We start from the raw sequence: 21,413 nt of genomic DNA, 5'->3' as shown, positions 1-21,413 counted from the left end.
CTTGTCCTGAGGTGTAACTCTCTGATTCTAATTCTCCCATCTTATTCAAAAACAGGTCCTTCAGCCCATCCATACTAACCCCATTTGCCAGAAGCTGATCTCATCGTCCTAACCGATTTTTCCCCCTGTCAGATCCCCTCTTACTCCTTGCCTTAATCCTATGCCTTCTGGTTTTCAATGTTATGGGAGAAAGTTTCTCACTGTCCATCTTCTCTATGCCCCTCTCAGCCTAAAGGAAAACAAAGCCAGCCTATCCAGTCTCTCCTCGTAACTGACACTTTTCATCCCAAGTAACATCCTGGTAGATCTCCTCTGCACCCTCTCAATGTATTCATGTCCCTCCTATAGTGTAGTGACCAAATTGGCTCCAGCCGTGGGCTTACAGAGTTGTATTGTGACTTCTTGTATTTCATATCCAATGAAGGCAAGCATCCTCCCTTTTCTTGCCTCTTTCGCCACCTTACCTACCTGTGCCCCCAGCTCTAGGAACCTGTAGGTGTACACGATGGCCCCTCTGTCTCCCTATACACACTGGAACATACAATTCATTGTGAATGTCCTATCCCAAAATGTATTACCTCACACATCAGGGTTAAATTCCATCTGCCTTGTATTTCTTTGACACTTAATGAATTTTAAACTCAGGATCAGCAGATTTCCTGTCAACAGCAGGTGTTGGGAGGGGGTTAGGCATATGGGATGGTAGAATGGACCCACAAGGCGAAAGGGTTTACACCCCAACATTGAGGACGTTTTCAAAAGGTGATGCCTGAAAAAGCTGGCATCTGTCATTAAGGCCCCCGTCACCCAGGACATGCTCTCTTCTAACTACTGCCATCATGGAGGAGGTACAGGAGCCTGAAGACACACACTCAATGTTTTAGGAACAGCTTCTTCCCCTCTGCCATCAGATTTCCGAACGTGCCATCTCATGAACACTACCTCACTATTTTTGCTGTATTTATTTAATTAATTGTTTAAAATATGTATTTATTATTGTAATTTATAGTTTTTACAGTTTGCTCTGTACTGCTGCCACAAAATAACAAATTTCACAACATACTGTAAAATCAGTGATTCTGATCTGTTCCAGTGACTAAATATCCACACCTCTCTGCCCTTCCTCTTTTTCTATTCCTGCACTATTTTAATTCTTTATCTCCTGCCGCCCACGTGTGATGCCTTACTTATTTACTCAAGCCCATCACCCCTACTGGACAGCAGCTCGCCAGAGTAATCTGCCCAAAGCCAATCTTTCAAGCTGCCCCAGGTGTAGCCCAACTTCGGAGATCCTTCCTCTCCTACAGATGAGGTTTCCAGAGATTCTGCTGGCATTTCTGTACAGGTTGAGGTGCTCCATATGCCCACCCCTCCTCCTTTTGCAGCTAGAGTTGGGACCGTCCATGTTAGGGTTGTTTTATGCCCTAGGTGAAAATGAATCCCACTGCATTTTCCTCAGTTACTTCTCCGTTTCCTGCTTTCAGTTCCTCCTTCTTTGTCCATTCACTCAATCTATTAACAACTCATGCTGCTTCTTCACATTTCCAGTATCATTTTATTGTTTCTCTCTCTGTGCATCTCTATCTCTATCTGTATCTGTATCACACTCTCTGTCTCATCTCTCTCTCTCTCTGTCACTGCCTCTCTCTGTCTGTCTGTCTGTCTGTCTCTCTGTTTCTAAATCTCTGTCTGCCTGTCTCTGTATCTCTCATTGTCTCTCTCTTCGTCTCTCTCTCTGTTTCATCTCCCTCTGTCTCTCTCTCTGTCTCTGTATCTCTCTCTGTCACTGATCTCTCTCTCTCTATCTCTCTGTTTCTCTGTTTCATCTGTCTCTCTCCCTCTCTCTCTGCTGCCCTCTATCATTTCTTTCCCCTTTCGCTCTCCTCCCTGTGATCTCACAGTTTCTGTCTTTGTCCGTCATTATTTATATTCAGTATTACTGTTCATCAGTTTTGCAAGTTTCCCTGTTCCTGTCTCTGACTCTCACTATGTTTCCCTTGCTATTTCTGTCCCTTGTACAACTCCTTATTTCCCTTTCCTCTTCTGCAACTTTATTTCCCACTTCCGCTCACTTTAACAGTTTTTTGCTTCTCCATGCCACTGTCTTGCTCCTTAACAGACAATAGTTTCTGTCTCTGTCTCACTATTTCACTATCATTGTCTCTTGTTTCTGTGCCCACTTCCTCTTCGTCAGTTTCCCTCTATCCTCTCTCTTTTCTTCTCTCTGTAACATTCCCTTTATCCCTCTTTCTGCTTCTCTATCCCCTTCTCCATAATTCATCCTGGACTCTATCCCTTTCTTTCTGTCTCATGGAACAGTCGAGTGCATTACAGGCCATTCAGCCCACAATGTCGTGCTGACCCTTTAACCTACTCTAAGATCAATCCAACCCTTCCCTCCCACACAGCCCTCCCGTTTCCTTTCATTCATGTGCCTAAGAGGTGCTGAAATGTTCCTCATGTATCTGCCTCTCCGTAATGCGCTCCATGCCCTTACCTACCTCTGAAATCCCCCTATACTTTCCTCCAATCTCCTTAGAAGTATGTCTTCCTGTATTATGGGGTTAAAAAAAATTGGCAATCCACTCTATCTGTGCCTGTTACCATCATATACACTTCTATCTCATCCTCCTTCGCTCCAAGTAGAAAAGTCTTGGATCGCTCGAGCTATCTTCATTAGACATGCTCCTTAATCCAACAACGTCCTGATAAATCTCCTTTGCACCCTCTCTAAAGCTTCCTATAATGAGGCAGCCAAAACTGACCCCAAAATCCCTCTGTTCCACCACAACTGCTAGGAACCTTGCCATTAACCGTATACTCTGCCTTCAGGTTTGACCGTCCAAAGTATAGTCTAATCATGTGATCTAATCAAAGTTTGATAGAGTTGCAATAGTACCTCGAGGCTCTTGAACTCAATCGCTGACTTCTGGACCACCCTATCAACTTGCACAGCAACTTTGAGGGATCTGTGAACGTGGACCCCAGTGTCCCTCTGTTCCACCACACTGCTAAGAATCTCGCTGTTAACCATGTACTCTCCCCTCGGGTTCGGCCGTCCAAAGCTGTCGCTTTACACTTCTCTGGATGGAAGTCCATTCTGGAGGCCTTTTGGGAGAGAAGGTACTGTCCTGCATCCTACAGCTCGACAATGCTCTAATATAACCGTGGTGCATCTCCGCCGCGTCTGACGATGGCGGCAGGTCTGTGCGGGAGAGTTTTTAAAGTGGAAAAGCCGCTGCACTGGGGCAGGTCCACTCTCTTGACCTCAGAAGTCTGGCTCCAAATGTCACAAACTGGGGTCTTCCTTGGTTGCAGTGGATGGCCATGACGTCTTCTGTGCCTTGACAAGCCCTTTGCTCTCCACGGAACGTTGCAATATGCCTTCCTAGCCATTGGATCTCATCCGCCCTGTCTGCCAGAACTGACTTTGTACGTTAGAGCAGGCATGTCTCTAGCTCACCAGGGTATAAATCAACTCTCGCCTGGTCTAGCCTGCCTGTTGAAGTGGTGTACCGGGGTGTGGCCACTGTCCCATGCATACAGGTACTTGGAGCCACAGGTGAGAGTTGAGTGTCCGGTGGGGACCGAAGGTGAACGAGCTGCTCTGGAATGGACACGATAAGCCCCCTCAGCAGATGTGCTACCCCTCCCTGCACACCCCATACACCCCTCTAATTAACTACTTTATTGCTTTTCCTGTGAATATTTTTTAATGCATACACGGAGCATAGCTTTCACTCTTAAGGCCTTAGTTGAGATACCCATGACAAGTCCGTGCCTGACGGGATCTTTCTTGCTCCCTGTTGTATTGTGAACAAAGTCATCGGAGAGGGACTGAAGCTAGTGGTTTATTGATTAAAAACGAGCCGCAGGCCTATTGAGACCCTTTTGGAGGAAGAGGACTGTCCGACCCAATACTACATGACATCTTATACGCTAGAGATCAAAGGTTAAAACGTAGTTACGACGTATCTACAATGCTTCCTTTGATTTACATATAACATTCACACCTCCTTCTTCGCACCCACACTCCGGACACCCAAAATGAATGTTGACCTGGTTTTTCAGTTAAGTGCCATTCGCAGCTCTAGGAACCTAATGTCCGGGGCTGCATTTTAAATTTAACCTACAGTCCATGTTCAGGTTTAAAGATTGGTTGCTGTAGTTAGTCGCTGAAATTAATATTTTGCGTTATACCTTAAGTCCAGAATATACCGTAATGTTCCCCTTGAGGTGTGGGTGCTCTCTCAAATCACTGCACTCCTTCTCGTGATGGATCTAAGTGATGACGTGGAAGGACACCCAGGACATAGACCCAACTCCACTGAAGGACTGGCACCAGTGTGTCCAAATCAACACGGAGCACGACTTGGAAGGGAACGTGTCACGGTGGCTTTCCCATGTGCGCGCTAGCCTTGTTCTCGATGGTAGACATCGCAGGTTTGGAAGACCCTTGTTGGAGTAGCCTGGGTAGACAACTGAAAGCTCTCAAACAAACTCCGTCACCCTGTGCAAGGACTGGGGATGGAGGACGGGCAGTCAATCAGACCAGTCCTGGGTTGTGCAGAGGTGACGGTGGAATCGCACTCATCCAGGCAAGCGCTGTCCCATCTCACTCCTGATCGGTAGATGGAAAGGCTTTGCTGTGTCAGGAGACACTCTCCTTGGTGCAGCCTCGGACCTGCTGCTGTGTCTATTGACTGTCCCGTTGAGTACTTAGCATTCGAGGCCCCAGGATGTCAATGGTGCAGAATATTCTCTCTCTCTCGATATCTCTCCCTACTTTCTGTCTACCTCGGTCTCAAAGCTAGAGAGAACTGGGACGATGAGGGCCAAAAGGCATCTTGAGAAGGGAAACAGCGAGGCCTGTGCAACGTCTATTTGCAGTAGTAAGTGAAACCTGATCACATATTTAACAGAAAACGACAGAAAGAAAACAAGATTCTCTCAGTATCCACCTTGATTGATTTTTCTCTGTCTGGTATTCTCTGTCTCGTCACTCCCCCTATGCATTTCTGTCTTGGTTCTGAAATCTCTGTTTCAGTTTGTTTTTCTTTTCTTCTACTGTTGCAATCCATCTCTTTTTCTCTGACATCTCATTCTGTTTCCTGGTCTCTGTGTCTTCGTCTGCCTCCTTTTATCCCTATTTTCTTGTTTCCATGCTCCTCTCTGACTTTCCCTACAACCCTCTATCTGATTATTACTCTCCCGTCTATCTTTGTCCTTGCTCCTATCTTTCTGAAAACCTGTGACTGATCTCTCCCTCTGTCCGTCAGAACCCCTCCCTCACTCTATGACATTCCTTCTATGTTCATTGGCTGAAGTTTTTCAAAACTCACTGAACTCCAAAGTTCAAAGTAAAATTTATTATCAAGGTACATGCATGCCGCCACATAAGGAGGGTCAGTGACAGTGCTTAAAGGGGTATTTATATCACTTGAATCACCAAAGCATGGAAGGAGATGGTCAAGGGCCTGAACTTGGGTTTGGAACAGATGGTGGTCTCTAGTCAGCATGGACATTGTGGACCGAATGGCCTGTTTCCATGCTCTTTGACTCTATAATGCTCTAGATTACATGTTGAAAGGACTAGACAAGGTGGATGTGTTTCCTACGGTGGGGGTATCCAGAACTGGAGGGCACAGCCCCAAAATTGAGGGGGCAACCTTTTAGAACAGAGATAAGGAGGATTTTTTTTTAGCCAGAGAGTGGTGAATCTGTGGCAAACAAGAGAAAATCTTCAGATGCTGGAAATCCAAGCAACACACACAAAATGCTGGAAGGACTCAGCAGGCCTTTGGCCGGGTCTCAGCTCGAAACAGCGACTGTGCTTTTCTCCATAGACGCTGCCTGCCCTGCTGAGTTCTTCCAGCATATTGTGTGTGTTGAATGAGCCCATGGAATGCTCTGCCACAGACTGTGGTGGAGGCCAAGTCCGTGGGTATACTTAATAATTTCCTGATCAGTCAGAGTTTGTATATGGCGAGAAGGCTGGTGTACAGGGTTGAGTGGGATCAGCCATGATGGAATGGCGGAGTAGACTTGATGGGCTGAATGGCCTCATTCTGCTCCTATGTGTTAAGGTCTTACAGCCCTGAGGACCTTTTTCTGCAGACACACTCAGCAAATCTAGTGTAGATTTAGTGTAGATCTAGTGTAAATGAGTTTAGCTATCCCCTTTTGTCCAAGAGCCTGGTGATTGAGGGGTAGAGACTGTTCTTGAACCTGGTGGTGCGAGTCCTGAAGCTCCTGTACCTTCTACCTGATTGTAGCAGTGAGAAGAGACCATGCCCTGGGTGGTGAGTTCTGGGATACAACTCATCCATTGAGATTTTCTCCCAGCTAATGATCACACTTCAAGCACTCTTTATCTTGATATTTAATGCTCTCATTATTTATTGCTATTTATTCATATTTACATTTGCTTACTTTATTGTCTTCTATGCTCTACATTGATCCTGTTGTAGTTGCTATTCTATAGATTTGCAGAGTATGCCTGCAGGACAGTGAATGTTGGTGACAAATATGTACCCTGATAATAAAATTTACTGTGAATTTTGGTACTAATGGATTGGAAAATGGCAAATATGACTCCTTTGTTCAAGAAGAGGAAGGTAAAAGCTACAGGCTAGTAAGTTTAACATCTGCTGATACAAGATGCTGGAGCCAATAATCAAAGGAGAAATAGTTAATCATGTGGAAAAACTTAATTCAATCAAACCAAGTCAACATGATTACAAATTATAACGCAAACAACAGGAATTCTGCAGATGCTGGAAATTCAAGCAACACACATCAAAGTTGCTGGTGAACGCAGCAGGCCAGGCAGCATCTGTGGGAAGAGGTGCAGTCGACGTTTCAGGCCGAGACCCTTCGTCGGGACTAACTGAAGGAAGAGTGAGTAAGGGATTTGAAAGTTGGAGGGGGAGGGGGAGATCCAAAATGATAGGAGAAGACAGGAGGAGGAGGGATAGAGCCAAGAGCTGGACAGGTGATTGGCAAAAGGGGATACGAGAGGATCATGGGACAGGAGGTCTGGGAAGAAAGACAAGGGGGGGGGACCCAGAGGATGGGCAAGAGGTATATTCAGAGGGACAGAGGGAGAAAAAGGAGAGTGAGAGAGAGAATGTGTGCATAAAAATAAATAACAGATGGGGTACGAGGGGGAGGTGGGGCCTTAGCGGAAGTTAGAGAAGTCGATGTTCATGCCATCAGGTTGGAGGCTACCCAGACAGAATATAAGGTGTTGTTCCTCCAGCCTGAGTGTGGCTTCATCTTTACAGTAGAGGAGGCCGTGGATAGACATGTCAGAATGGGAATGGGATGTGGAATTAAAATGTGTGGCCACTGGGAGATCCTGCTTTCTCTGGCGGACAGAGTGTAGATGTTCAGCAAAGCGGTCTCCTAGTCTGCGTCGGGTCTCGCCAATATATAAAAGGCCACATCGGGAGCACCGGACGCAGTATATCACCCCAGTCGACTCACAGGTGAAGTGTTGCCTCACCTGGAAGGACTGTTTGGGGCCCTGAATGGTGGTAAGGGAGGAAGTGTAAGGGCATGTGTAGCACTTGTTCCACTTACACGGATAAGTGCCAGGAGGGAAATCAGTGGGGAGGGATGGGAGGGACAAATGGACAAGGGAGTTGCGTAGGGAGCGATCCCTGCGGAATGCAGAGAGAGGGGGGACGGAAAGATGTGCTTAGTGGTAGGATCCCGTTGGAGGTGGCGGAAGTTACGGAGAATAATACGTTGGACCCGGAGGCTGGTGGGGTGGTAGGTGAGGACCAGGGGAACCCTATTCCTAGTGGGGTGGCGGGAGGATGGAGTGAGAGCAGATGTACATGAAATGGGGGAGATGCGTTTAAGAGCAGAGCAGCTATCTGGACTATTCCTCTTCTCACCCTGTCTCTTGCAAAAACGCCATCCCCTTCTCCCAATTCCTCCGTCTCGGCCGCATCTGCTCTCAGGATGAGGCTTTTCACTCTAGGACGAGGGAGATGTCTTCCTTTTTTAAAGAAAGGGGCTTCCCTTCCTCCACTATCAACTCTGCTCTTAAACGCATCTCTGTCACATTTATTCTCTCCAGCGCCGTGCTGACTCTCTCAGTTTGGGTCTGCTTTGATGCCGAGCTTTCCTTGCAGTAAAAGTAAACGATGCCAATTCGACACTTGAAAAGCTGTTGTGGTTTGCTTCATTTGCATATCTGCCTTCAGGCTGATCTTGAGCCTTTTGGGAGCTCTCAAGTATTCCCGTGGTTTTCAGTGGCTCTTTGAAGCCTCCACTTGTTCCAACTTGCTAACCGTTGCCTGCAATGGCTACAGGGAGATGTTTGGACTATCTGAAGAGATCAAAACTCAAGCAAAAAACCACAAATGGAAACACCATCGGAGTGACTGCTCCAGGTTCGGTCCTTCCACATTTTCCTGCTCCTTCGCCTTTAGCATCCTCTTCAGTCTCATCTCCCACCTGGTTTGGGCCCTCCCTCCCCTGGTTTTGAATCCCTGAATAGCTTCCACAGGCTTGTGGTCCCATTCTTGGTGGGCCCTCCCCCAGTTTGTTTGGACCCTAATTCCTGATGAGGTTCCTCAAGGCTGAGGTTGCCTCTGGTTCCTGGGTCCTCTCTCACTGGGTCTCATCTAGTTCTCGTCTGTCCCTCCTCCCAGCCGCTATACAGTATCTCATGGGGGGGGATTATCCCTTGGGAGAGGCACCCTGAGAAGCAGCTTGTCTGTGCAGCACAGAGGATGGAACTCCGAATGGGGGTCAGGAGTCAGAGGGCAAGAGGCAGGAAGAAGGAAGTGAGACGAGGGGCAAGGGGAGAGGTCAATGGGGGTGCCCAGTGGATGTGTGGGCTCTGTGGCGTGTGTTCCCTTGGCTCTGTGAGGAAACTTGGGCTGAAATGGAGTAACTGAGTTGAGCAAAAAAGTATCTGAGGGAAGTGAAACAACTAGAGTCTCCCCGACATCCAAGGGTGGCTTGCAATGCGGAAGGGTGGTATGGCTGGACTGTCCCTTTAAATGGAGTTGGGGGGGGTGGGTGCTGGGTGGGAAACAGGGCGTATCTCCCAATGAGGCTATAAATTCCAGAGACCAAGTTTTGTATTCCTGTTTTCAGGAAGGGCACCTCATTTTTCCACTTTACAAATGAATTTGATCAACAGTCAGCCCTGGGGACCAGAGATACCACTCTGGAAGATTTGATATAACATCCTGTTTATCTGTGTCACTAGAATGTCCCCAACTCCTAAAAAAAGAAGCAGAGAGCATACATCAGCCTCCAAAAATAGCCCCTGTGAGTGGTTTGTTTAACGACTCTGATCGCAACTCACTTCTTTTCACTCTCCAATCATCCACCCCATTGTGACAGTGGAAAAGTGTGTATGGAACCAGAGGAGAGAGCTGAGGTACTTAATGAATACTTTGCTTCAGTATTCACTATGAAAAAGGATCTTGGCAATTGTAGGGATGACTTACAACAGACTCTAAAGCTTGAGCAGATAGACATTAAGAAAGAGGATGTGCTGGAGCTTTTGGAAAGCATCAAGTTGAATAAGTCACAGGGACCAGATGAGATGTCCCCCAGGCTGCCATGGGAGGCGAAGGAGGAGATTGCTGAGCCTCTGGCGATGATCTTTGCATCATCAATGGGGACGGGAGAGGTTCCGGAGGATTGGAGGGTTGCAGATGTTGTTCCCTTATTCAAGAAAGGGAGTAGAGATAGCCCAGGAAATTATAGACCATTGAGTCTTACTTCAGTGGTTGGTAAGTTGATGGAGAAGATCCTGAGAGGCAGGATTTATGAACACTTGGAGAGGCATAATATGAACAGGAATAGTCAGCATAACTTTTCCTGATGACCATCTCTGATGATGGTGTCTGAAAAGAGGATGCTGTCCAAGTTGCATGCCATCTTGGACAATGTCTCCCATCCACTACACAATGTACTGGGTGGACACAGGAGTACATTCAGCCAGAGACTCATCCCACTGAGATGCAACACAGAGCGTCATAGGAAGTCATTCCTGCCTGTGGCCATCAAACTTTACAACTCCTCCCTTGGAGGGTCAGACACCCTGAGCCAATAGGCTGGTCCTGGACTTATTTCCTGGCATAATTTACATATTACTATTTAACTATTTATGGTTTTATTACTATTTAATTATTTATGGTGCAACTGTAACGAAAACCAATTTCCCCCAGGATCAATAAAGTATGACTATGACTATGACTATGTCAAAGGCAGGTCATGCCTTACAAGCCTGGTTGAATTTTTTGAGGATGTGACTAAACACATTGATGATGGTAGAGCAGTAGATGTAGTGTATATGGATTTCAGCAAGGCATTTGATAAGATACCCCATGCAAGGCTTATTGAGAAAGTAAGGAGGCATGGGATCCAAGGGGACCTTGCTTTGTGGATCCAGAATTGGCTTGCCCACAGAAGGCAAAGAGTGGTTGTAGACAGGTCATATTCTACATGGAGGTTGGTGACCAGTGGAGTGCCTCAGAGATCTGTTCTGGGATCCTTACTCTTTGTGATTTTTATAAATGGCCTGGATGAGGAAGTGGAGGGATGGGTTAGTAAATTTGCTGATGACACAAAGATTGATAGTGTGGAGGGCTGTCAGAGGTTACAGCGGGACATTGATAGGATGCAAAACTGGGCTGAGAAGTGGCAGATGGAGTTCAACCCAGATAAGTGTGAAGTGGTTCATTTTGGTAGGTCAAATATGATGGCAGAATATAGTATTAATGGTAAGACTCTTGGTAGTGTGAAGGATCAGAGGGATCTTGGGGTCCGAGTCCATAGGACACTCAAAGCTGCTGCGCAGGTTGACTGTGTGGTTAAGAGGGCATACGGTGTATTGGCCTTCATCAACCATGGGATTGAGTTTAAGAGCCGAGAGGTAATGTTACAGCTATATAGGACCCTGGTCAGATCCCACTCGGAGTACTGTGCTCAATTCTGGTCACCTCCCTACAGGATGGATGTAGAAACCATAGAAAGAGTGCAGAGGAGACTTACAAGGATGTTGCCTAGATTGGGGAGCATGCCTTATGAGAATTAGGTTGAGTGAACTCGGCCTTTTCTCCTTGGAGTGACGGAGGATGAAAGGTGACCTGATAGAGGTGTATAAGATGATGAGAGGCATTGATCGTGTGGATAGTCAGAGGCTTTTTCCCAGGGCTAAAATGGCTAGCACGAGAGGACACAGTTTTAAGGTGCTTGGAAGAAGGTACAGAGGAGATGTCGGGGTAAGATTTTTACACAGAGAGTGGTGAGTGCGTGAAATGGGCTACCCGCGATGATGGCGGAGGCGGATATGATAGGGTCCTGGATAGGTACGTGGAGCTTAGTAAAATAGTGGGCTATGAGTAACCCTAAGTAATTTCTAAAGTAAGTACATGTTCAGCATAGCATCGTGGACCGAAGGCCCCGTATTGTGCTTGTGGTTTTCTATGTTTCTATTGCTTGAACCTCTGAAAGCTCACCTTAGTGAGGCCCTCATCTCTGTTGAGAGTATTGGGCAAAGTGGGAGAGAATAGGAACTGTATGGATGGGTTTTAATGAGGTGGAAGTGAACGGATCATTTTCATCAATAAGTCCCACACCTAAGATGGTGAAGCTTTGATGGAGAAGTTGAGGAAGTGCGGAGATGAAACACCATAGTGTTTCAGAGGAGTCACGGTGGCTGGGGTTCTGTCAGAGTCCGTAATCTACAGCTGCACTCAAACTACATTCTTCACGGACGGTGGGTTCTTGCTCTTCGGAACTCACCGAGTAGCCTGCGTTTCGGGATCTCCAGGAACGGCTTGGACGGCACGCGCCTTCCGGGTGCAGCCGAGGACGACCCAGTTCCCCACCAGTCGGCGACTGAGGCGCCGCGGGAGATCGAAACAGCGGGACAGAGGGCGCGGCTGTCGGAGGCCTCTGCACTCTCTCTCTCTCCCTCAATGGTGAGAGTGAGTTTGCTGATCCTGGAGTCGGGGGGAGCTCGAATAAGCCGCACTGTAACGTCGAAACAGCGAGTTGTTGGTCTCCCGTCTCACTGCACCAAGATCCATATCCCTCTCTCCCTCGTAAGTTGAGATGTTGAAGAGGTAGGATTGCAGTAGTTTTTGATTGACTGTAGCTCATGGACTCTGGTGGGTGATGGGGGCTGATGCTTTTTGCTGAAGTAAGTGAGGGGGCGAGAGTTGATGCTTTTGCTGCCACTTGTGTGTGGGATGGGGGGGAGGAGCTTTGGGGTTCTAAATTTTCCTGTCATTCATTCTTTGGGGCTTTTTCCCCCTGTTTCATGGATGTCCGTGACAAGTAAGAATTTCAGGTTGTATACTGTACACATTCTCTGACATTAAATTGAACCTTTGGAGCGGATGATAGAGCCGCTCTGGAAACCAGGGTTCAATCCTGACCTCGGTTGCTGTCCGCGCGGAGTTTGCAGTTCTCTCTGTGACCACATGGATTTCCTCCGGGTGCTCTCGTTTGCTCCCGCGTCCCCAAAGGCATGCGGGCTGGTGGGTTAATTGGCCGCTGTAAATTACCCCCACCATGTTTGTGGGTGACTGGTAGAATCTAGGAGGCGGGGGAATTAATCAGTGGGCCTGCTTCCGGGCTGCCTCTCGCTCTGAATCTATGTGAGAGCTCTCATCAAAGGAAGCCATCTCTGGGCCCTTCATGATCTGACAAACGAGGCTGTGGACTACTGCACGGGTCCCTACAGATGCCCTGCAGACCTTTATAAACCACCCACCTGATAAACAAACAAGGAAAGCCAGATTACATTGTGACGTCACCCGGCCAGCTGCGATTTTACAGAGGATGAAGGGACGGGGTACAAATCCGTAAACAGGTGCAGGGATCTCTGAGCTTCCTCTGGAACGTTCTGAAATCTCTTATCAGCAGAAAGCAGAGCAAGTTGCTTCCTGAGCTCCCGATGCACAGGTGCTGACTTGCAACATCTGTAGACTTCATCTGCTCAGCTCCAAGCACAGAGCCAACAGTGAGAACTTGTCCAATTCCCCCAAGCCTGGCCAAGGCATTGAGATCTGGGGATGTAGAGCTGCTCTTGGGATACGTTCATTTCAAACACTTCCATTGAAGGGATTCTGTTTGGAACCTTTTTTGGAATAATCTACCAGGTCGGGGGAAATGACCTAAAATATCAGGAAACTTTGTAGTAAGGCAGGATTTTTTTAAAGATTGAAGCATCCTGATCTGACCTTGAGGCGTGCTATAGCTCTGTGTGTGGGGAAGGTCCACCCACTCCGAGGCAGGATGTTGGCTGTGAAACAATGCGGGAATGGCAACTGACTTCAGGCCAGGAAAGGCAGGGTCTTGGAGGAGAACTTGGAATTGCTGGCATCCTCGTGCCCTTGTCCTTTCAGACGTTGGATGTCACAGGTTTGGGAGGAGCTGCCAAAGAAGTCCTGTGAATTGTTCCAGTGTTTTGCCAGTGCTGCAGGGGGCGGCAATGACTTGGGAAGACCGTGAGAAATGCGAGCAAGAGTTGGCCATTCGGTCCATCAAACCTCAGCACCATTTCCCTGTGCTATCCCCTTATCCTGCAATTCCCTTAATATCTTGAAATAAACATGTCTCTGTTGTGAATATAGTTCTGCACACCTCAGCCAGGGGAATCACCTTCCCTGCATCCACCTTATTGAGCCTGTGAGAATTTTGCAGGTTTCATTCTTATAAGCTCTAGAGAATGAAGTCTCAGTCTATTCAATCTCTCCTCTCATGGATAACCTACTTTTAATAACCTACTTCTTTTGTCTGGTAATTCTGTGCTTCACTACCTCTGTGGCAATTATGTAGTTTTAACTCACAAAGCCCGGCGCTCCGGCCCCGTACCACTGCAGAAAAGCACCCTTGCTCCTGTGCTGCAGAGGCCAGCCCTCCTGACTGCCAGCTGCTCCTGCACGTTATCTTTTAGTGGCATTGCCCAGTAACTCACCGTTTAAAACACACTCTGCTTTAGGCCCCCAAACCGGGCAAGCCCACGTTTGCGAACAATCTGCCACCACCTTGTTTGCTCACTGCGCTTGGAGCCACCTTATGATTCAGATTCTCATATACAGCGGGATATGGAGGGAAATGCTTTGTTTGCATTAACAACCATCACGTCCGAGGATGTGCTGGGCGCAGCCTGCAAGTGTCGTCATGCATTCCCGCGACGATCTTTACTTTTCCTACCCACCCGGCCTCACCTGTCACCTTCTAGCTAGCTTTCTTCCCAACCCCCACCCCACCACCTCTTTATTCTGGCCTCTTCCCCTTTCCTTTACAGTCCTGAAGAAAGGTCTCAGCCTGAAACGTTGACCGTTTGTTCATGGCTGAGCCACTGAGTTCCTCCAGCATTGTGTGCGTGTCGCTTTGGCTTTCCAGTATCCACAGAACTTCTTGTGTTTACGACAACATAGCGGGCCCACAGTGTTCAGCAGAACAACACTAACAACAGCAAAAACACAACACCAGACAACAGCAGCAAAACTAGCCCCTCTCCCACACCACCAGTAAGCTTCCAACTGCGATATTTGGCTCCTCAGTCAAGCAATTGACATGGATTGTGAATAGCTGGGACCCAAGCAGAGTTCCCTGCAATACCCCACTAGTTACAGCCTGCCAACCTCCCATTCCTTGTCATCTGTCCCATAACCTACTCTCAGTCCATGTCAGTGCATTGACCCCAATTCCCTGTTGGCTAGCTTTGTGGCCTTCTACACATACACATTGGCTCACGGTGTGGAATGACAACAGCTTGGCAAGGTCGTTCTCCATCATGCGCAAGTATTCTGACCCATACCAGAGTGGGGGCTGAACACAGCTCCGGTACAGAGTCAGAATCAGAATCAGGTTTGTTATCACCAGCATGAGTCGTTAGCAGCAGCAGTTCAATGCAGCACATAATATAGAAGTAAAGAAGTAAAAATAAATAGGTAAATCAATTACAGTTTATGTATATTGAATAAATTAAAAATTGTGCAAAAACAGAAATAATATATATTTAAAAAGTGAGGTAGTGTTCACGGGTTCAATGTCCACTTAGGAATCGGATGGCAGAGGGGAAGAAGCTGTTCCTGAATCACTGAGTGTGTGCCTTCAGGCTTCTGTACCTCCTTCCTGATGGTAAAAGTGAGAAAAGGGCATGTCCTGGATGCTGGAGGTCCTTAATAATGGACGTTGTACTTCCTTAATCCCCATATGTTGTTCATTGATCTGAAGACATTTCTAAGTTTTCCAAGTCTGCACCGGATGTGGTCCTTGATCCCACCATCCTGCTGAAAGATGCTGCCAAGGTAGGTGAATCTGCCGGCGCTCGGTAAGTCAACGCCAAATGCCTTGGGGGGGGAGGAGGAGGATCTACATTTGAAGGTCATGGTCCCAGTCTTTCTCTGGCTGACCTTGAGTCCAACCTGTCCACTGAAGGTAGACAGGTGCTGAGTTTTCTCTGGCAGGTGTGCAGTACAAGCTCCTCCACAAAGTCAAGGTCTTCTGAAGTAGAGAATAGAGTGAGCAAGTACATACATATATTGTCACTGTAGGTAGCATATCATGTCTAACATTGTAACCCTGTGTGAGACCTTGTGGAATGCCTTCTACAAGGGTCAATGTATCACAGAGGACAGCCAGGGTGGCAGTGGTCAATCTCAGAGGACATCCATTGCAGGAAAGTTTAGGGGAGATGTCAGACGTAGGGTGTTTTTTTAACTGAGAGTGTGGTGAACACATTGCCGGGATTGATGATGGAGGCTGATACAACCAGGACACTGAAAACACTCTTAGATGGGCACATGGATGCAAGAAAAATGGCGGGTTATGGAGGGAAGGGTTAGATTGATATCGGTCAGCACAACATCGTGGGCCAAAGGGCCAGATACTGTACTGCTCCATATTCTAATATATCCACTACTTATCACATCCTCAACAACCTCCAATAGACTAGACAAACATGATTTCCCTTTTCTAACTCCATGCTACACCTGTCATTAGCATACAATGCTCAACAGGACGCGGTTCCACTGAGACTTTGTGGTGAGTGGTGACGTGTGACCTAGAGAGTTGTGCTTCCCAGGAATCCGCTGCGTGCCCTGATCTTTGGTGTCCACACGGATCCGTGCCCCACTCTGATTCTGCTCTCAATGGACAGAGAGCTCGAGTTATTGAGCTGGGGGCACTGATGCCATGTACATAGTTTCCACGGTGATATTGTTGCTATGGAGACATGTTGTTCCAGTGATATTGTTCCCCTAGGAATATGGGGTGCAGATGATCTGGTGCCTACCATGATATGGTTCCCTCAGTGATGAAGCTTTCATAGTATATTGAGTGTTGTATATTGGTGTGGGCACGTGGCCAAGTGGTTAAGGCGTTCGACTAGCGATCTGAAGGTTGTGAGTTCGGGCCCCAGCCGAGGCGGCATGTTGCGTCCTTGATCAAGGCACTTAATCACACAGTGCTCTGCGACGACACTGGTGCCAAGCTGTATCGGCCCTTGCCCTTCCCTTGGACAACATGGGTGTCGTGGAGAGGGGAGACTTGCAGCATGGGCAACTGCTGGTCTTCCATACAAACTTGCCCAGGCCTCTGCCCTGGAGAGTGAAGACTTTCCAGGCACAGATCCATGGTCTTGCAAGACTAACGGATGCCTTTATATATTGGTGTGGGGGTTAAGTACAGTACAATAGTGCCCTCTATGCCCGCTGACATGATGCCATGGAAGTTAGTTTGTCAGGGGTGATATGGTGCTCGCCACCATTTAGTATACATGGTTGCCGCAGCGATATGGTAATCGGCACTTAGTCAATACCTGATGAATGATGTAGACCCCAGAGAGAGAGAGATGCTACTGACAGTGATAAGGCATCCGCAGTGGCAATTTGCCTCTGTAAGCATGTGCCCCAGTGATAGTGTGTGGTGCCCAGGAGTGACAAAGTCAAAGTAAAAGTGAATATCAAAGTTCACACTACCTTGAGATTCAATTTTCTGCAGGCATTTACATGAAAACAAAGAAATAGAATTTGTGAAAACCTGAAAACAAACAGAGGCTGACAGAGAAACAATGAGCAAAAGAAGACAAATTGTGCAAAGGAAAAAAATGAATAATATTGAGAATGTGAGATGAATTCCTTGGCATTATCGTTTCAGAGGATTTGTCCTGGGACCAGCACCTAAGTATCATTACAAAAAAAAAACACTTGGCCGTGCTTCTATTTTCTTAGAAGTTTGCACAGCTTCGCATATCATCTAGAATTTTGACCACCTTCTATCAATGCTCAGTGGCTGGTTACATCATGGCCTGGTGGTGCATCCAGCCCAGACTATGACAGGAAAAGCCCTCCCCACCATTGAGCACATCTACACTGAGCTGCCACAAGAAAGCAGAATCCATCAAGGACCTCACCATCTAGGACATGCTGTCTTCTCCCTGCTGCTATTGGGAAGGAGGTACAGGAGTCTTAGGACTAACACCACTAGGTTCAGGAATAGTTATTACCCCCAAACCATCAGGCTGCTGACCAGCATAGATAACTTCACTCACCTCAACTCTGAACTGATTCTACAACCTAAGGACACACTTTCAAGGACTCTACAACTCATGTTCTCAGCCTTATTTACTTTCTTACATATTTACTTATTACTTTTGTTTTTGTTTGTATTTGTCTTCATTTGCACATTGGTTGTTTGTCAGTCTTTGTTTGAGTTTTTCACCGATTCAATTGTATTTCTTTGTTCTGCTGGGAATGCCACCAAGAAAATGAACCTCAGCATTATATATGGTGACATATACTGTATGTACTTTGATAATTAATTTACTTTGAGCTTTGTAGAGTCTTTGTAAGTGAGTCCGTAGTTCAGAGTAGTGGGGAGTGAAGTTGCCCCAATTCAGTGGCCGGATGGTTGTAGAGTAATAACTGTTCTTGAAGCCAGTGATGTGGGACCTAAGGCTCCTGTGCCACCTACCCGATGGGAGTTGCATGGCCTACTTGGTGGGGGTTTTTATGATGGACGCTGCTTTCTTGTGGCAGTGCTCTTTGTAAATGTACTCAGTGGTGGGGAGGACTTTGCCTGTGATGGACCTTGCTGTGTCCACCACTTTCTGTTGTCACGTACCCTGTGACGGGTTAAAGAACCAGCAGAAATGGAAAACACTTTGGAGTCTGGTATTGCTATTAACTAATAATATTTATTAGTAACTACGCAATACAGTAAAATAAATGCAGATGAATGAAACAGGTTAGCAATGATTATATATAAGTAAGTATATCTGTAAGTGTGGAAATATATGAAAATCAAGCTTCTTCAAGTCTAGGGGTAAATAGATACAGTCTTACGATAATGAGTAAAGTTCAGTCCAGTTGGTGGTATTGAGTTGAGTAGTGATGGAGAGAGAGAGAGGGAGAGATTTGAGTCTTCAGATGAGCTGACGCCGTCGATCTTCCAGTTGTCCTCCGAAATCCTTTAAAAGTCACCATCTGTGACTTCAACAAAGGGTTCCGTTTTTCTGTGGTGGAGCTATCAACCCAGACAAGGGTTGGACACATGGACAACTCCCCACCGGTCACCCACTTTTCTCATTGCAAGAGCCACTGATTGATCTGCCTGATCAATTCTCCAAAAACCCACTTTTTCTGTGGGCACAACAGAGCTCGTTCAGTGTCCCAAAACACGTGCTGCAGGTCTATCATCTGACCTTCTATTTATCTCACCGTACTGAGTACCAACTCTCATTCAAATAACTCCTCCCATCTCTGTCTGTGTAAGAGTGTACGAGCAGGCAAATGTCCTTGGAGAAAGTATAAACATACTCCAGAGAAACTGTAACATCGATTGTCCATCAAATAACGCTGCCCTTGGTCACCATAGCAACTTACGAGCTGCTCGGTGCTCTCTCTCTCTCTCCAACTCAGCAGAAATCCAAAAGTTAGTCTTTCTCTCTCTCTCTCTCTCTCTTTCTCTCTCTCTTTTCAAAACAAGATATTGGTGTTAAATATCTCTCTCTCTCTCTTCAAAAGCACAGTTCATAGGGGTAATTCAGGACCCCGTCACATTTCAGTCTTTCCCACTTCTGGGAATTGGTGCTTTCAGCACAGGACAAAATGCAACCAGGTGAGATACTCCCCACTGTGCATCTATAGAGGTTTTTGGTGACATGTCGAACTTATGCAAACTATATAACGAGATCTAGGTGATTGAAACATATAAGATTATTAAGGGATTGGACACGCTAGAGGCAGGAAACATGTTCCCGATGTTGGGGGAGTCCAGAACCGGAGGCCACAGTTTAAGAATAAGGGGTAGACAATTTAGAACGGAGTTGAGGAAAAACTTTTTCACACAGAAGGTTGTGGTTCTGTGGAATGCTCTGCCTCAGAAGGCAGTGGAGGCCAATTCTCTGGATTCTTTCAAAAAAGAGCTCTTAAAGATATCGGAGTGAAGGGATATGAGGAGAAGACAGGAAAAGGGTACTGATTGTGGATGATCAGCCATGATCACAGTGAATGGTGGTGCTGGCTCGAAGGGCCGAATGGCCTACTCCTGCACCTATTGTTTATTGTCTATACGTGGACAAACGAGGGGGAAGGAACGTCGACTCAGACCACGAGAGGCCTGCGTTGGGCACGTGGCCAAGTGGTTAAGGCGTTTGTCTAGTGATCTGAAGGTCGCTAGTTCAAGCCTCAGCTGTGGCAGCATGTTTGTGTCCTTGAGCAAGGCACTTAATCACACATTGCTCTGGTGTCTGTGTGAGGAGTGGCGCCCCACACAGACTTCCAATCTGCGCCTTGTAAGGCATGAAAGTGCCCGACGTGGACAAAGAATACATGGATATAACGTGGACAAAGTCAGCAGAGGCAAACTAATCCCAGTGATGTTGCCCACAAGGGCAGCAACAGCAGAAGATTTCAGTTCCCCCTCCTCCAACACCAATATTAACTGGATGCAGTCAATAGAAGTGGTACAAAGACCCAGGATTCCTAAATTTCATAAATTCCCTGGCAGCAGGGGCTCCCAACATGGGGAACACGGACCCCTCAGTTAGTGGTAGGGGTCCGTGGCATAAAAAGGGTTGGGAGCCCCTGACTGGCTACCACCCCAACGCTGGGGGGAGTTGGGTGGTGAGACACTTCTAGATTCAGTTTCGGTGAATGAGGTGGATCAGGAGGGAGGAGTAACAGTGAGGAGCACCTCTGTGATCACTGTTGTTATGTAATGAACCTCATGTGGGAAATGGGAAGGACAAAATAGGAGTAAATATTGTAAACTGCAATTGCATTAGACTGGGGAGTGACTTGTCAATATTGGAACGGATGCCATCTATAAATTTGTTGACGATACAACCATTGCTGGCGGAATCTCAGATGGTGACGAGAGGGTGTACAGGAGTGAGATATACCAACTGGTGGAGTGGTGTCGCAGAAACAACCTGACACTCAATGTTAGTGAGGCCAAAGAGCTGACTGTGGACTTCTGAAAGGGTAGAACAAGGGAACACAGACCAATCCTCATAGAGGGATCAGAAGTGGAGAGAGTGAGCAGCTTCAAGCTCCTGGGTGTCAAGATCTCTGAGGACCTAACCTGGTCCCAACATGTTGACGCAGCTATAAAGAAGGCAAGACAGCGGGCTATATTTCATTTGGAGTTTGAAGGGATTTGGTTTGTCACCTAAAACACTCGACAACTTCTATAGATGTATCGTGGAGAGCATTCTGACAGGCTGCATCACTGTCTGGTATGGGGGAGCATGGTGTGCTACTGCACAGGATCGAAGTAAGTTGCAAAGAGCTGTTAACTTAGGCAGCTCCATCATGAGTACTAACCTCTGTAGTATCCAAGACATCTTCAAGGAGTGGTGTCTCAGGAAGGAGGTGTCCATCATTAATGACCCCCACTCGAAAGGACATGCCCTCTTCTCACTGTTACCATCAGGAAGGAGGTACAGAAGTCTGAAGGCTCACACTCAGCGATTCAGGAACAGCTTCTTCCCCTCTGCCATCCAATTTCCAAATGGACATTGGACCCATGAAGACTACATCACAACTTTTTTTTTTAAGTTTGTGTTTTTGCACTATTTATGGTCATAGTCATAGTCATAGATCCTGGGGGAAATTGGTTTTCGTTACAGTTGCACCATAAATAATAAATAGTATTAAAACCATAAATAGTTAAATAATAATATGTAAATTATGCCAGGAAATAAGTCCAGGACCAGCCTATTGGCTCAGGGTGTCTGACCCTCCAAGGGAGGAGTTGTAAAGTTTGATGGCCACAGGCGGGAATGACCTCCTATGACGCTCAGTGTTGCATCTCGGTGGAATGAGTCTCTGGCTGAATGTACTCCTGTGCCCACCCAGTACACTATGTAGTGGATGGGAGACATTGTCCAAGATGGCATGCAACTTGGACAG

This window comes from Mobula hypostoma, chromosome 11 (genome assembly GCF_963921235.1).
Source record: "Mobula hypostoma chromosome 11, sMobHyp1.1, whole genome shotgun sequence".
Lineage (NCBI taxonomy): Eukaryota > Metazoa > Chordata > Chondrichthyes > Myliobatiformes > Myliobatidae > Mobula > Mobula hypostoma.
Note: the sequence above shows the minus strand (reverse complement) of the source record.